This window comes from Protomyctophum parallelum (assembly GCF_964188405.1).
Source record: "Protomyctophum parallelum genome assembly, chromosome: 4".
In the NCBI taxonomy this organism is placed as follows: Eukaryota; Metazoa; Chordata; class Actinopteri; order Myctophiformes; family Myctophidae; genus Protomyctophum; species Protomyctophum parallelum.
The window spans coordinates 3,371,736-3,389,875 of record NC_139700.1 but is presented as its reverse complement, the minus strand read 5'-3'; the positions used below and the strand labels follow the sequence as shown (position 1 = coordinate 3,389,875).

At 44.7% G+C, this 18,140-nt stretch overlaps 1 protein-coding gene across 1 annotated transcript in view; it reads right to left on the bottom strand.

Annotated features, from left to right (window-relative positions):
- cbln1 (cerebellin 1 precursor) overlaps nucleotides 1-18,140 on the bottom strand; it is a gene marked incomplete at both ends in the record, with an annotated part of 38,357 nt that overhangs the window by 16,895 nt on the left and 3,322 nt on the right. The window lies entirely within an intron of this gene.

Genomic DNA, 18,140 nt, shown 5'->3' with positions numbered 1-18,140 from the left:
ACACACCTAGTCACAAAGACACACCTATTCACAAATACACACCTAGTCACAAATACACACCTAGTCACAAATACACACCTAGTCACAAAGACACACCTATTCACAATTACACACCTAGTCACAAAGACACACCTAGTCACAAATACACACCTAGTCACAAAGACACACCTAGTCACAAATACACACCTAGTCACAAAGACACACCTAGTCACAAATACACACCTAGTCACAAAGACACACCTATTCACAAATACACACCTAGTCACAAAGACACACCTAGTCACAAATACACACCTAGTCACAAAGACACACCTAGTCACAAATACACACCTAGTCACAAAGACACACCTAGTCACAAATACACACCTAGTCACAAAGACACACCTAGTCACAAATACACACCTAGTCACAAAGACACACCTAGTCACAAATACACACCTAGTCACAAAGACACACCTAGTCACAAATACACACACCTAGTCACAAATACACACACCTAGTCACAAAGACACACCTAGTCACAAAGATAAGGATGAAGCATTTGACATATTGAGTTCCTTCCATAGCAAGGTCACAGTTGACAGTTCAGCAGACCCCATGTGTCACCTGGACTGCATGAATGGACCAGCGACAATGGTTTGTGACGTCTACACTAAACACTAAAACATTTCTGACAAAAAAGATTATGAAAAACGAAATAGAAAATTGCAGTCAAAATCTACAATGGAGAGAGAGAGATACAGAGTGGGAGAGAGGATTAGGTGGGGGGGGGGGGGAGTGGGCGAGGGAAGGGGAGTGAGAGAGTGTAAGGGTTTCAAACAAAATGCCCCACATCGTGTGAGTTCTGTGAAATTGTGCACGCACATTCCCACTAGGCCGAGGAAGAAATGCCACTTGAACATTTTCAACTCAGCCTCGCGGTGACCCTATCACAGTCCGATTAGTGTTTTTACCTCTAACTGCACGGATCTGTGTAAAACTTTGCATGCACACTCCCTAGAGGAGTGTGCATACATCTGCTCTTTATGTAAATATATGTAAAACACATTTTCTAATATTACTCCTTCAGAGTCTAGTTTTTGCTATGATCAAATGACATGAAAAAAATAAAAGATCCACAATGACAGTCCTTCTATAGTTCTAATACAAGTAGTCACATATGTTTGCCTTTGAATAATTGAAAGGCAACAGACTAGACTAGAGTGACATGCATTTCTCACATGGCATAAGTATTGTATAAAATATAAAGTTCGGATCGGGAAAAAATCGGTATCGGCATGTCTCAAAATCAAATAAAACGTGACCAGTACGTCCCTAGTTAGCAAAACAAGACCATATAATAAACAAATTATCACACAGCACATTGATATATTGTGTGTGCGTTCGTGCGTGCGTGCATATTTTGTTGTCATTGGCTAAGATTTTGTCCACGATTCAAACGTTGATCAAAATACAAGTAAAGATGAACAATAATGTAATAATAATAATCGAGAGCCTAAAATGAAACCAAATGGACCCATACGGGTCAATTTGGTTTCATTTTCCACCACTGGCGCACGCACACGCACACACACACACACACACACACACACACACACACACACACACACACACACACACACACACACACACACACACACACACACACACACACACACACACACACACACACATATATATAATGTGCAGATCTCTCTGTTCCTACACCAAGTCGTTTATTGACACAAATGGTCTCTATCTGTCTCTATGTCTCGGTCACTGGCACACACCCAGGGTCAGCATGTGCTGTGTCAGTGATGTATGGCTCTAATAAAGTCATGACAGTGGCTTTGGGAGGATGAGCCAGTGGTCACAAGCATGTGCACGCAGCCACGCACGCAAATTATCATCCATTAGTACTGAATTGAATTGAGGTCTGTAGTGTCAGTCTTTCATTTTTCCATGGCCTCTAGGAAGTGTGCATAGTACATACGTTGTACACAGATCGATGCAGTTATAGGTCAAAACAGGAACTGCCCTGTTATAGCGCCACCGTGAGGCTTATTTTGAAAATAATGAGCATGTCATCCTCGGCCTATAGTGGAAATGTGTGTGTATAATTTCACAGAAATTGCACACTGTTTTGATTTGTGGCATTTTGTTCGAAACGGACCAATCATGAGAGCTTTGGAAGCCAATCTTTATAGCCAATCAGGATGGAAGATGGGAAATGGTGCAGATCCGTGTTGATCATGTCGTATATTGGACAATAATTTGTATACTATATCCATGCTTGTTCATGACCAAATGGTACTCTGTGCTAAAGTCAATGTTGGAGTCTGTGTTTCTAGCTGAAGCCATCATGCATAGTGAAGTAGCCTGGCTCGGCTGGGTGTGATAGGAATTAGCATTCTATTGTTTAAACCAAGTGGCCAGTTGATTAAATCTCAGACGTCACTCTGTATGCAACACCCCAGAAACACCTCTGTTTGATGGAACTCTGTATAAAATGTCCCATTGTAAGTGAAAGAGGGAGGCTTGTTGGGCAGGCTGACCGCACGGTCAGTCTGTGGTTATGCTGCCGTGGGCTGACAAGGGCCTACGGGGAAGCTCTGCTGTTTTTGGTCTCGGTTGCAATAAATGGTCAATTCAACACTTCAGTCCAACTCTCTGCCTGCGTGTTTCTTCATCCGATCGTCTGATGCCATTGCCTGGTACTTTTCCTGGAGTTTGCTATTTAGTATAGAGAATCTCCTTCAGCCTTTTTGTCTCTATTTTAGTCCAGTTTTAGTTAGTGTACTTGAAGTAGAAAATATACTTCAATCACATGACTATGGAGTAGTGTATACCGAATTGTGTGATGTATGGATAAAATGTGTACGAGTAATCTACAGGAATGTGTTTTGCCAAAGTCGGCCTCATGGTGACGCTATAACAGGCCGTTGTGGAATATTTGGGGCAAAGGTTCGTCGTTGGCATCCAGGGAGTGTGTGTGCAAAGTTTGGCATGGATCGGGCCAACGGTGTCGGAGATTAGCTGGTAACAGACGGACGGAAGGACGGACATATACAGTACACATACACACATGGACGGAGTGCAAAACATACTCTCTCCCGATGCTTTCGGCCTGGTGGAGACAATTAATATAAAAAGGTAGTGACGCAAGGAGGCTCCTTTCTTTCCCCTCCATCTGGAGACCCCGGCTGGCCCCTGGCCCCTGGCCTGGTCGCCAGATGGAGGGGAAAGTAATGTGTTCCTTTTTTTTAAATACATTTTTATCCCACAATTTCGTAACCCAGTTTTCTTTTCACCCAGTGCCAATTATCTAATGTAATCCTGGGCACTACACTTCCTCTGCCAACCTGGGGGGGGGCAGCGGACTGACCTCATGCCTCCTTCTATGCATGAGGAGTCCAAGCTGCTTCTTTTCACCTGACAGGGGGGAATTTCCCCGGCCGGACGTAGCGCGTGGTAGGGGCACGTTATTCAGACCAGTTCCTTTCCCCTCCATCAGGCGCCCCGGCTGGCCAGGGGGAGGTAGTTTTAGAGACCAGGATTACTGCATGTTTTTGTGAGGGTATCTACCCTGGGGGACACGGGGAGAACATGCAAACTCCACACAGAAAGGCTCTATCGCCAACCCCCGCCTCGGGTATGGGCACTGGAATAATGTGTTCCTTCCAGGCGCTACGTCCGGCCGGGGGAAACTCCCCCCCTGTCAGGTCAAAAGAAGCAGCTTGGACTCCTCATGCATAGAAGGAAGCATGAGGTCAGTCCGCTGCCCACCCAGGTTGGCAGAGGAAGTGTAAGCGCCTAGGATAACATTATATAATTGACACTGTGAAAAAATGGGTTGCAAAATCCTGGGATAAAAATTATGCAGTATTAAAAAATATATATATATGATGCCATCAAGGCCCACCAAAATATTTTTTTTTTAAATAAAATCAACTGTAGATTTAGTTTACTAAAACCATGATATTTAGTCGACTAAACATTTCAGATGACTAGAATATGACAAAAACTAAATGGAACTTTATTCAAAAGACTATGACTGAAACTAAATCACTGTCAAAATCAACACTAGTGAGTCTATAATTCCAATGAGAAACAATGAGTTAGTGTGGTTGTCATAGGATTCTTTTTGCCAGCAAAGTGAACAGGGAGACAGGAAGAACCGGAGATATAAAAGTGACTAAGAGAGTAAAAAGGGGGGAGGGGGGGGGGGGGGGGGGGGGGGTCAGCAGCCACATACAGATCATTCTGAGGGTCCTTGACATGAAAAAGGTTGAGCACCGCCGACATAGAAACATAATACTGTAGGTTTTTCAGAAAACTGTTAGGATTTAGACGCCATTTCTTTAATAGAATCAGCCTCGGTCCTAAATGGGTTAAAAAGGCAACAGCCAGCATGTTTCGACCATAACTGCGCTTCATCAGGGCGAGAAATGATGAAGACCAGTTATTGTCGAAACATGTTGGCTGTTGCCTTTTCATTAAATAAAGGCTCCTCTTTGAGTGCCCGTATTTTTTCTGTATTTTTCTAAAGTGAACCTGTCTTTTCGTATAACTTTTGCACAACAGAAAAGTGAAGCTTTTGGTCATGCTTCACACACAATATAGAATATAAATGGTAAGACGGAATTCAGCTCCCAATGACGTTCGTGACTTGCGTCAGTGCAGCCGCACACTTTCTTTATAGTTTTTTCCCCACCCCAGCATGACCCTTCATTTCCATGCTTCAATCTCTCAGAACTAGCCCCTGCTGGCCTTTTTCTGTCATTTTTCTAAATGGCATTCCCATTGTGAGCAGTGACAGAAGAAACACGCGTTTAGCATGTCATCTCTCTCTCTCTCTCTCTCTCTCTCTGTATGAACCATCAAATCTAATTCACTTTCGGCTATAGGCAATATCTCCTCCAATTAACCCATTCAGGCCTGAAAAAAATGTCTTCTAAATCCTGACAGTTTTCTGAAATATCTCATGTTTCTAAGCCTATATCACTCAATATTTCATGTCAAGGACCCCAAAAATGATCTGTAATTGGCCTCCAAGACCCCCATCTGAAAGTATGTTGTTCCAGGGACCCTCCCCAGAAGCAAAGATTTGAGTTAAAAACTTTTGTTCTGAAAAAATATATTCCAACTTTGAGGCACATTTTCACGATTTTTCATAAATAGCAGACCTACAAGCTTGTAGCGCGCTATGAGCTTGTAGATCTGCTATTTTTCAATAGCTAAATTATAACATAATGTTTAAAACACCAAAAGGGGTGCCCGCCCAAAATGGGTTAAGATGGCTCAGATTAAGATGACTTTAATAAATGTGAGGTCGGTGTGCAACAAGTCGTTAAGGGACTTCTGATCTGATCCCTATACTCCTTGTTTATAACTGGGACCTGTTTGAAATGTGGAGAGGACACGATTCCTTTATCTGAGCAGTATCCCAGCTGTTGCAGCCCTGTTGGGCTTCACGGTCCATCCATGCTACTGTAGGATACTTAAAGACATGCAGGCCTACTGTACAAACAACATGTAGGATGTATTTTACATCTGTGTATTGTTGGGTATATATCTCTGATTATTAGTAATTATTTTTAGACTTGATACTTGTGATATCTATAGATTAAGAATATATTAAAGGTTTTTTGACATTAATTTTCATTTCTTTTTCTTTTTCTTTTTTCTTTTAGGTTTTATGACCTCAATCACACCCAAAAAACCTGAACTTTGAACATTCAGTGGATTTTCTGTGGTCTGAAGTTTTCTTTGGGGTTTTTTGGGCCTTTTGAGCTACAATGAAAACAGGCAACACAGTGAACACATCTGCTGGCAAATCCCATTGACATATATGGGATTTGCAGTAAGTGATGTCACTTACTGCCGGCAAATCAGAGCACCTGTTTGAGCCAGAAAACCCCAGATCACAGAAAATCTACTGAATGTTAAAAGTTCATGTTTTTTGGGTGCAATTGAGATTAGAAAACCTAAAAAAAACAAGAACAATTTCCAAAACCTTTTTTTTAATGTCACAATCCCTTTAAATTGAATGTATTCAATGTAATATATTCTCCATCTTGGGATGGTTATGCTGCCCAGCCCTATAGGTAGGTCTAGCAGCTGTTTTTGCCAACCAGTTCTGCCTCTCTGTGCCTCCCTCTGAAAAACATTTGAGGCGCATATGGACAGGGGGTTGGACTGGCCAATCCTTTCTTCTCTGTGTTGATACAAAAACAATGGTTATCAGGTGTTGTAACTACATTAGTTGAGTCTGTTTGTCTGTCTCAGTCAGTCTAGGGGCAGCCCTAAAGATTATGTGGGCCCGTTGCCAGAGCTAATGTGTGTAGTTGTAATTCGTTGCATATTTTACTACACCAGTGCTTACATTGTCCATGATTATTAGATAAAAGGAAATGGAAAGGACAACAACACCGAAGCAAGCTGTTAATGTCTAGGTTTACACAGGTGTGATTACATTGTATTTTCCTCCCTTAGCTCCAGCCGCATTGAGAGAGACCGAATGTAATCTGATTTGATGTTACTTCAAACGGGATGAAAAGATGAGATGAGGGTGGAGGGGGAAAGAATTAAATAATGCAGCACCAGATGTTCCAGCTAAGATCCACTTCATATGCTGTCATTCATTCTAGGGGAGATATAAAGGGAGTGGGAGTCGGTGTGGGTAATAAAAGAAATAACAGCTCTCTCTAATAGTGGGGAGTATCCATAATAGGAGATTTGACAGCAGGCAGCGTACAGCTAATAACTTCACTCCGACTGCTCACATTATCCCATTCTGACCTGAGATCAGATTCATACGAGGTTTCCGCCGGACAAACACTGGGTCTGATGAACCCATTCTGACCTGAGATCAGATTCTAAAAATGTCAGTCGCTCTTCGATTTTTCAAAAATAGCAGACCTACAAGCTCGTATCGCGCCACTCGGTGGCGCGATATGAGCTTGTAGATCTGCTATTTTTCAATAGCTAAAGCATAACATGATGCCAACACCAAAATGGGTGCCCGGTCAGAATGGGTTATGTAAAGGTGCGGCGCAATGTGATGGCTCGGTTCGTCAACACTGCCTGGCAAAGGTGTATGCTGGGAAACAGACGCAGTGCGAGTATATCCATTCATACAATGCTCTCAGGTGTGAAGGTCCAAGTCAGCCACCGGTTGCTATACTGTGTTGAATCAGACAATCAGTGGTGGAAAATGTATTTTTTTACTAAACCCATTTAGACCTTTTCTACAAAAATCTTGTTTCTATATCAGTGGTTCTCAAACTATTGAATATATATATTCAAAGATGTCCTGCACATTTTCGCAAGCTATGAGCTTGTAGATCTGCTATTATTTCAATAGCTAAATTATAACATGATGCTTGAAACACCAAAAGGGGTTCCCGTCCTGAATGGTATCGATACTGCAATGTAGGAAACACTCCCGTCACAAGAAAATGGTGTGATCTTGGTGCTGCTGATCGCCACACCATCAGTCACGAGGGCATCTCGCACACCTCCAGGAGAAGACCACACCTCCAGGAGAAGACCACACCTCCAGGAGAAGACCACACCTCCAGACCACACCTCCAGGAGAAGACCACACCTCCAGACCACACCTCCAGGAGAAGACCACACCTCCAGACCACACCTCCAGGAGAAGACCACACCTCCAGACCACACCTCCAGGAGAAGACCACACCTCCAGGAGAAGACCACACCTCCAGGAGAAGACCACACCTCCAGACCACACCTCCAGGAGAAGACCACACCTCCAGACCACACCTCCAGGAGAAGACCACACCTCCAGACCACACCTCCAGGAGAAGACCACACCTCCAAGAGAAGACCACACCTCCAGACCACACCTCCAGGAGAAGACCACACCTCCAAGAGAAGACCACACCTCCAGGAGAAGACCACACCTCCAAGAGAAGACCACACCTCCAAGAGAAGACCACACCTCCAGACCACACCTCCAAGAGAAGACCACACCTCCAGACCACACCTCCAAGAGAAGACCACACCTCCAGACCACACCTCCAGGAGTAGACCACACCTCCAGGAGAAGACCACACCTCCAGACCACACCTCCAGACCACACCTCCAGGAGAAGACCACACCTCCAGACCACACCTCCAGACCACACCTCCAGGAGAAGACCACACCTCCAGGAGAAGACCACACCTCCAGGAGAAGACCACACCTCCAGACCACACCTCCAGGAGAAGACCACACCTCCAGGAGAAGACCACACCTCCAGGAGAAGACCACACCTCCAGACCACACCTCCAGGAGAAGACCACACCTCCAGACCACACCTCCAGACCACACCTCCAGGAGAAGACCACACCTCCAGGAGAAGACCACACCTCCAGACCACACCTCCAGACCACACCTCCAGGAGAAGACCACACCTCCAAGAGAAGACCACACCTCCAGACCACACCTCCAGGAGTAGACCACACCTCCAGGAGAAGACCACACCTCCAGACCACACCTCCAGGAGAAGACCACACCTCCAAGAGAAGACCACACCTCCAGACCACACCTCCAAGAGAAGACCACACCTCCAGACCACACCTCCAGGAGTAGACCACACCTCCAGGAGAAGACCACACCTCCAGACCACACCTCCAGACCACACCTCCAGGAGAAGACCACACCTCCAGACCACACCTCCAGACCACACCTCCAGGAGAAGACCACACCTCCAGGAGAAGACCACACCTCCAGGAGAAGACCACACCTCCAGGAGAAGACCACACCTCCAGACCACACCTCCAGGAGAAGACCACACCTCCAGGAGAAGACCACACCTCCAGGAGAAGACCACACCTCCAGACCACACCTCCAGACCACACCTCCAGGAGAAGACCACACCTCCAGACCACACCTCCAGGAAAAGACCACACCTCCAGACCACACCTCCAGGAAAAGACCACACCTCCAGACCACACCTCCAGGAGAAGACCACACCTCCAGGAGAAGACCACACCTCCAGGAGAAGACCACACCTCCAGACCACACCTCCAGGAGAAGACCACACCTCCAGGAGAAGACCACACCTCCAGGAGAAGACCACACCTCCAGGAGAAGACCACACGTCCAGACCACACCTCCAGGAGAAGACCACACCTCCAGGAGAAGACCACACCTCCAGGAGAAGACCACACCTCCAGGCCACACCTCCAGACCACACCTCCAGGAGAAGACCACACCTCCAGACCACACCTCCAGACCACACACACCTCCAGGAGAAGTCCACACCTCCAGACCACACCTCCAGACCACACACACCTCCAGGAGAAGTCCACACCTCCAAGAGCAGACCACAGAGAGGAGAAAACAGCAACGCGTACAGCGAAACCAGCGTGCTGCAGGCCGGGGCCCCCCGCCTATGTGTGTGGACTTCATCTGCACCACATGTGGCAAACCATGCGCTTCACGCATAGCCACATGCAATGGCACTGTCGCAACCCCCTTTTAAGATATGGGGGTGCCATACCTCTGGTTGCTTTGAAGGCCAGTATCAGAGCTTTGTACTCAACCGGGAGCCAGGGTATGTACAGGCAAAATGCACTAGAAGTACGAAAAGTAAAAGTACTCATCCTACTATAAATGCGCCACGTGTCTGTCTGTCTGCGTGTGTGTGTGTGTGTGTGTGTGTGTGTGTGTGTGTGTGTGTGTGTGTGTGTGTGTGTGTGTGTACGGTCGTAATGCACGTAACTCGAGAATAGTTTGACCCACCGACTTCACATGCAACACATGCGTTCCACACCCCCACAGGGAGTGCAGTGCCAGGTATTTTGTCGGTCGAACCCACGGTTCTCCAGAATCACCACAAAAGGCTCTGGTCAGGCTCTGCCAGTGGGCCTAATGAGGCCAACTCCTTTCACCTGGGCCAGGCTCCGCCAGTGGGCCTAATGAGGCCAACTCCTTTCACCTGGGCCAGGCTCCGCCAGTGGGCCTAATGAGGCCAACTCCTTTCACCTGTGCAATTTCCAGCCTCTGCCTCAACAAATCAGGCTCTGCCAGTGGGCCAAGTTGATTGCCAAGTATACTTCACATGCAGTCACACACAGTTTGCAGTCTTCACACACAGGCACATACACAGATCTCCATGTGGGACACCGGCTGACAGTTAACCCATTCTGACCTGAGATCAGATTCATACGAGGTTTCCACCGGACACACGCTGGTCTGACGAACCCATTCTGACCTGAGATCAGATTCTAAAAATGTCAGTCGTTCTTCGATTTTTTTCAAAAATAGCAGACCTACAAGCTCGTATCGCGCCACTCGGTGGCGCGATATGAGCTTGTAGATCTGCTATTTTTCAATAGCTAAAGCATAACACGATGCCGACACCAAAATGGGTGCCCGGTCAGAATGGGTTAAAACGTATATCAGGTATATCAGGTTCCCGGTGGCCAACTGCGACGGGCAGGTCTAGTTAAGTTATACATAATGTCCCATTTAAAGTCTCCTAATGTATAAAAATCTTTTGAAAATAGCAGATCTACAAGCTCACGATGAAAATTGTAAATGACAAACAGATTACTCAGATTCTACTCAGATTACCAGACTCTATCTCTATATAGCATTCGGATTGTGATTGTGATTGTGAAATAGTTGTGATTGTGAAATAGTTGTCTGGCTACGCGAGACCACAGAGGGGGCATATCCAAGCGCGAAACCAACAACAGAACAAAACTGTTGCATCTCATTTCTGGTGGAGTGACGGTGCTAAAAAAACTCAACAAGAACAATAATCACATCCCAAACCAGCAAAGAAAAACACAGCCCAGTAACTTAAGTCTCTGGAGTCTGGATGCGATTCTTAGCTCAGTTAGAGAAAAACGATATACTGAGCATCCTGAATGCCAGTGACAGCAGATCCCCAGGAGACATCTATCTTCCTGGAGGATGACTGCTCCTTATACAGTAACTACGGGGGTGTGCATATATACAAAAACAAACATGGAGATACGTACATGATACCAAAGAGAATTGCAGAATACTTGAAGCCTAAAAACTGTGACGCTATAGTACATTGATTCGCTGTCCTTTATGACATGACAGATAAAGAAAACAACAATGAATATTATTAAACAGTTTGCACATGCATGTGTTTGTGTTTGTGTGTTTGTGCGTGTGTGTGTGTGTGTGTGTGTGTGTGTGTGTGTGTGTGCGCGTGCGTGATAACATCTAACCTCTAACCACATCTAAAGAGAAGACGTGTCATGCCACCCCTGTGTTCATTCCCAACAGCTAACAATACAGTCACATAAATTATTAATACCTCTCAAAAATCCTGCTATCTCTATCTACACAACCCCAATCACCCAGCCAACGTCACACACGCAGGTCACGGGACAGGTCTGATTAATAAAAGATTAACAGATCATTAATATTTGGTGTTCCTGTTAAAACACTTTGCTCACACTTCTGTACACGTACTGTAGGTGGCAAAGAAAGTGACGATTCAGCGTGCGTACGTCTAATGTAGAGATGACAGATGGGAAGCTTTATCACCGTTATCAGTGAGTCAGACTGTACAAAGCAAGCAATATGTATTCACGCGCACACGCGCACACACACGCACACACACGTACGCACACACACACACACACACACACACACACACACACACACACACACACACACACACACACACACACACACACACACACAGTACAGTACAGTACAGGAAGAAAGTGTGCTGCAAATCGTACGAAAGCATACAGGCTTCTACAGACACATGCACGCATGTGCACATGTAGGCATGTATACACGTGTGCGCGCACACACACACACACACACGCACACACACTGAATCGTCACTATCATTGCCACCTACGCGTACAGAAGGGTGAGCAAAGTGTTTTAACAGGAACACCAAATATAATCATCTTTGTATCTGTCACTTTGCTGAAAGTGTGCCCATCACATCAGTGTCTCCCTTTAGTACGGAGAATACCACATACAGTAGATATGATTGGCGGAAGAAAATACCAGATACAGTAGATATGAGTGGCATCGTTGCTGATCAACACACTCTGGCAGTGGCTCAGGGGCACAGTGACCGGTAGAGCGGCCGGACTCGATCCCGTTCTTCCCCAGCTTTAGTGTCTGCCCACCTGTGGTGTCGCTATATACAGGTGCAGCAGTACCAGACGACTAACTGGGGCTAATAATGACTGCAGGATGCTATGGAGAGCTCCAAGAAGCTCCAGTGCAAGCCAGATGTTTGTTAGTGTCGGTTACCCACCTGCTGTGCTGTGCTGTGCTGTGCTACGCAATCTTATGTACAGATGTACACTGCGTTTGTTATAGTGTTGGGGTACCCAACTGCTCTGCTGCTATACATAACCTTATCCCATTCTGACCTGAGATCAGATTCATACAAGGTTTCCACGGGACACACACTGGTCTGATTAACCCATTCTGACCTGAGATCAGATTCTAAAAAATGTCAGTCGTTCTTCGATTTTTCAAAAATAGCAGACCTACAAGCTCGTATCGCGCCACTCGGTGGCGCGATATGAGCTTGTAGATCTGCTATTTTTAAATAGCTAAAGCATAACATGATGCTAACACCGAAATGGGTGCCCAGTCAGAATGGGTTATAGATGTATATGTGCAGGGCATCAGTCAGGATAACTAACCCAATACATATAGTTCTGTCAGGTTCTCCTTTAGTCTGTATGTTCCAAACTGAACATGATGGAAGTCTTTTTATTGCATTTTATTATATTGTGTTCTTATTGTGTGATATATATGGATCTCCTTTGAGTCTGGAATAAAGATCGAATCGGGGAAGGCAGTCACTTGTGCCGCCCATGCCTATTTACATAATAATTATCCTTCTGAAACTCCAAGTACATGCAGAGTTGCTCACACTCGTCCTTGAAACAATAACACACTGTAACACACACAACCAGCTGGAAGAAACTGTGTCTGTGGGGGTCCGGCAACAACACCCAGAATGCACTGCCTCTCTCCCTGGCCAACAGCACACACAAACAAAAGCCCAGAGAACCGTGTGGAAGATGAGAAAAGAGATACGATGTGTATTTCTGTCGTGCACACTCCCTTAAGCTGGCTGCCATCTTCCTGTTTGGAGATCAAATAAGGATTGAGCTGGCCGTGAACAGGGGTAACACTGCTGTATAGATAGGATGTATTTCGTGTAGAGTATTACCTACATGTGTTAGTGTGTTCAGTAGAATAACCTGATGGTAAACTGGAGTCCAGGACAATGATAAGCATTCATGACCAGCTATAAACATTCTGTATACTGTATGCATTAAAGGGAGATAAGTCGGCTATGGCAATAGATATACAGTATGTAATAGTTGTGATAACGACGTAAAAAATGTGCTGTTCAACCTATACACTCCACAAAGGCTATATTACAACTTCAAGCCATGTTCTGATTTCACCAATACAGTACTATTATATTATATTACAGTACATGTGCTCATGAAAAGTCACATAGACCAAAAGATTGCATTGTTGTACAATGTGTGTGAGAAGCTCAGCCTCTATACCTACAGCTCCTTATGGTCTAGTTGTGTGTTACTGTAAGCAGATGAAGTACAGTACAGTACTGTACAGTACTCAGCCTCTACCTACAGCTCCTTACGGTCCAGTTGTGTGTTACTGTAAGCAGACGAAGTACAAAATGATCAATTTAGTGTCACTCATGCCAATTTGTAAAAACTGCAGTTTTCCACTTAGTCCCGCCTCTCCTCAATTGTGATTGCTGATTGAACAATATTGACACTAATGAAATATGTCCCGCTGGAGGTGTGGATTGCATTCTTTATTTATCATTAAAGGTTGTGTATATTACATATATAGGGTGCGTTCGGAAATACCGCACCGGGAGTGCACTGGCCTATTAGTTTGCATTGCACACTGCGCTCAGTGCGCCATTTCCGAACGCTCCCATAATGTAGTAACATCCACATGGTAGATAGACGATTATATTCTGACCTGAGATCAGATTCATACGAGGTTTCCACCAGACACACACTGGTCTGATTAACCCATTCTGACCTGAGATCAGATTCTAGAAATGTCAGTCGCTCTTTGATTTTTCAAAAATAGCAGACCTACAAGCTCGTATCGTGCCACTCGGTGGCGCGATATGAGCTTGTAGATCTGCTATTTTTCAATAGCTAAAGCATAACATGATGCCAACACCAAAATGGGTGCCCGGTCAGAATGGGTTAAGGTTGCAGGTACATTTTTAACTTTTAATTTATTTTATTGAAAAGACATGTTTTTAAATATATAGGGGTCACATGTATATATGCTAGCACTTTTGCTTGAATTATAGTGCTTAGACAGTGTTATATATTATAATTCTATAAAAGGCATGACTATAGGTACGTATGTTTAGGGATGTCCTGATCAAATTATTTTTACTGGATATAGTAAAATATTTCTATAGAACACTAATCACAATAGTACAATATCTCAAATTACAGAACAATATCCAGTCTAATATCATGATACGATATACAGTAGGGAGGGATGTCGTGATAACGTTTATTTTTTTCTTGCAAAGTATTTGCATCACATTCATTTGACAGCATCTGCAAAAAACATGAAACTGTTTACATGCTTGTTTCAAGGGTGCCAATATAAGACAAATATGTATGGATCCTTTAGTCCAGAAAACACAAGGAATGTTCCTGAGTGATTCAACGTCTGGCTGGTTGGATTACTGACTTTACTGTGAGAGACTTGGTTAATCTAGCCTTAAGGCTCTGCTATTTTTAGGAAGAGGTATAACACTCCATTGGCAGCTAGCAAATGGCAAAAATGTGATGATCTGCCAGACATGTTATATTGGCAGGCAATTGGTGAATTTGAAAAGATATATCCTGTTAGCCTCATTATGGGCCCACTCCAGCTCCAGCACACACCTGATTACTTACGTGATGTTTTCCTTGAGATTAATTTGTTTTGATGTCACTACAGATACTGTAATCTATTGAATACAAACACTGTTGCGGGACTTGCATAAGGAGAAGAGACTGGAGCAGCACGGACATTTAGAGCCGTTTATTTAGGTGCTGAGTATACAAAAGACTAACGTTTCGACCTTGCGGTCTTCTTCAGAGTCATGTCAGAGTCACTGTTGCGGGACTGTTACAGACGTCCCCGGTTTTGCTAAATAGTTATAGTCTTTGACTTTGCCGCATTTTTGGCTTTGACTTTGGCACTTTTAATTTCGTTGTGCTTGTTGCAACGACAATAAAGATCTATCTCTATCTTTAGAAAACAGACTGTTTAGACTGTTGCCATGTTGAGGCCTAAGATTTTACCAAAGCACTAAAGATTTGTCTACCTGTATCTGTATCTCTCTCTGCCTCTGCATGCCTCTCTTTCTGCCTTTGTGTGCAAGTGAATGTATATTGTGCACAGGGAACTTTGTTTAACCCATTCTGACCTGAGATCAGATTAAAAAAATGTCTTTTACATCCTGACAGTTTCATTATTAACCCATTCTGACTTGAGATCAGATTAAAAAAATGTCAGTCGTTCTTCGATTTTTCAAAAATAGCAGACCTACAAGCTCGTAGCGCGCCACTCGGTGGCGCGCTATGAGCTTGTAGATCTGCTAATTTTCAATAGCTAAAGCATAACATGATGCCAACACCAAAATGGGTGCCCGTTCAGAATGGGTTAAGGAATGCACTTAATAATACACTTAATAATACATACATAATACATGTTGAGAATATAAATATGTGTCTCTTCGTAATTTCTTTTTTATTTTATTTTAATTTATATTTTTTTGTCCCACGATTTTGTAACCCATTTTTCACCCCTGTGTCAATCATCCTGTGATGTGATCCTGGGCTATACACACCCTCCGCCAACCTAGGGAGAGCAACGGACTTAACTCATGCTTCCTTCATGCCTGAGTGTCCAAGTTGCTCCTTTACACCTGACAGGGGGGAGTTTCCCTGGTTGGACGTATAGCGCGTGGAAGGAACATGTTATTCCAACCAGTTCCTTTCCCCTCCATCAGGCGTCCCGGCTGGCCAGGGGGAGGCAGTTTCTCTTCGTAATTTCAAGTATATTGTATTTACCGGTAGGTTACTGCAAACATATTACTATTAATTGTGATTTGATTATTATACAAAATATGCATTTGCTGAAAGGACATTTTTTATTTAAACTAAGTGAATATATTTGCTTTGTAGGAAGGTATTTTCCTAATTTGAGAAAAAAAAAAGAATAATAACAAGTTGGCGCAAATTTTCAGTGTGTGAAACAGGCATCAAAACATCACACCACCCACATCTCATAGCTTGAAGAATGGATATCACAAGTTGAATGTCCATATAGCCATCTGCAGGCTGCAATGACTACAAAAGTGTAATCATTGCAACACATTGAAAATAGCACAAGCTCTCACAACGTGTAGTGCTGCAACGCCCCAATGCATGTCAGTTTATAGATCATCATATTTGTGGTGATGAGATTGGTGTAGAGGGTGGGAAAAGTACAGACCCCAAGCCAGTCAACTAGTTTACTAGCCTTATAGATTAAGACTCTCGTAGATGGATTTTAATCGATTTTGACAATTTAATAGCCGGGATTAAGCTCAATGTAAACCAGGACGTTCGGCCACGGACGGGATTAAAACACGTCTTTATTGAGAACTATACGGATTTATACATTGTACGAGGCTATACGAGTACAACGCCAGCCTCCTTTTAGTGCAAGAGGGTATAAGCACCTCATATTTTGCATTTGCACATGTTCGGAGCCTTGTGGGCTTCGCTGGAGTCCCTGCAGTGAGTGACCACAGGGGGAAGAGCACTAAGACTCTCGTAGTTATGAAAATAACGAGTCTTAAACTAAGGGTACAAGTTTACTAAGTATCTCTCTCTCTCTCTCTCTCTCTCTCTCCTGCTGTCTCTCTCTCCCCTCCGTGCACCATGTTATCTTCCTATAAGGCAATCAAGCAGTGGGAGTTTTCAACACAGCAGATGTACTGGCTGGCTGGCGGGACACAGAAGTGTGGGGTAAACAATCAACAGTCTGTTGATTCAACTCTCAGAGTGTGAAAAATGGCCCACAAGAGTTGATTAACACTCACTGTGGTTTTTGCTATACACCACACACGTACAGTATTATTATGCACAAATAGGCATGTACACATGCACACGCACACACACACACACACACACACACACACACTCTCTCGTGCGCACACACCCTTATGGCAGTCCATCGTTGTCGATGATGACTTCATATCTCCTGGGGGTAGGGGGTGGGGGGTGGGGGGTTTCAGCGCTTGTTGCGCTCATGCGCCCTCATGTGGTTGTTTAGATCAATTCCTGATCCGCAATCTGGTCCACACGTGGGGCAGCTGTGTGTTGAACCTGGCTGGACAGGTCTTGCAAGCAGGCTCATGCCGCTGCCCGTGCTTCTCTGCGCGCCTCAGGGATGTCTCCTCCTCCAGGTGGGGAACACCCGTGGAGGCAGAAAGAGCGCCAGGCGTCTCGATCTGCTGCCGTCCTTTCCAGGTTGGAAAGGACGGGATGTTGCAGTCCTTGAGCAGCACCGTCATGTGGTCCTTAATGGCGCTTTCGTTGTGCTCCTGTAGACCTCTGGCCGGATTGGAGTTGGCCGTAGAGGACCTGTCGTTGGCATATACGGACCACATGACCTATAACCAGCGGAGCGGTCTGCGTGCCACAGAATCACCTCTATACGCTGGGAGAGTTGGTATGTGTGTGTAGATCTCTTCATAGGGCATGTGGTGCTCCTGTGTGATATACCCAGGATCCATCGCAGACAGCGGATGTGAAAGGCCTCCAGGGATCGTATGTGCCGTCTGTATGGTGTCCAGGCTTCCGAACCATTGTAGTACACACACACGCGCGCGCGCGCATGCACGCACGCACACACCCACGCACGCACACACACACACATAATCTGGCCACCTTGATGAGTCACACCTGTTTTTTTTTCCTTTTCACAAAGTGATTTCTAGCGGGATTTAACTGGCGTCGAAATAAATAATAAGAAAATAAAATAATTGGGGTACATGGCAAAATGTGAGTCATATCCAGCAAGTGAATCGTTTGCAAACCAAGCAACACAATTTGCACAACCTGTGT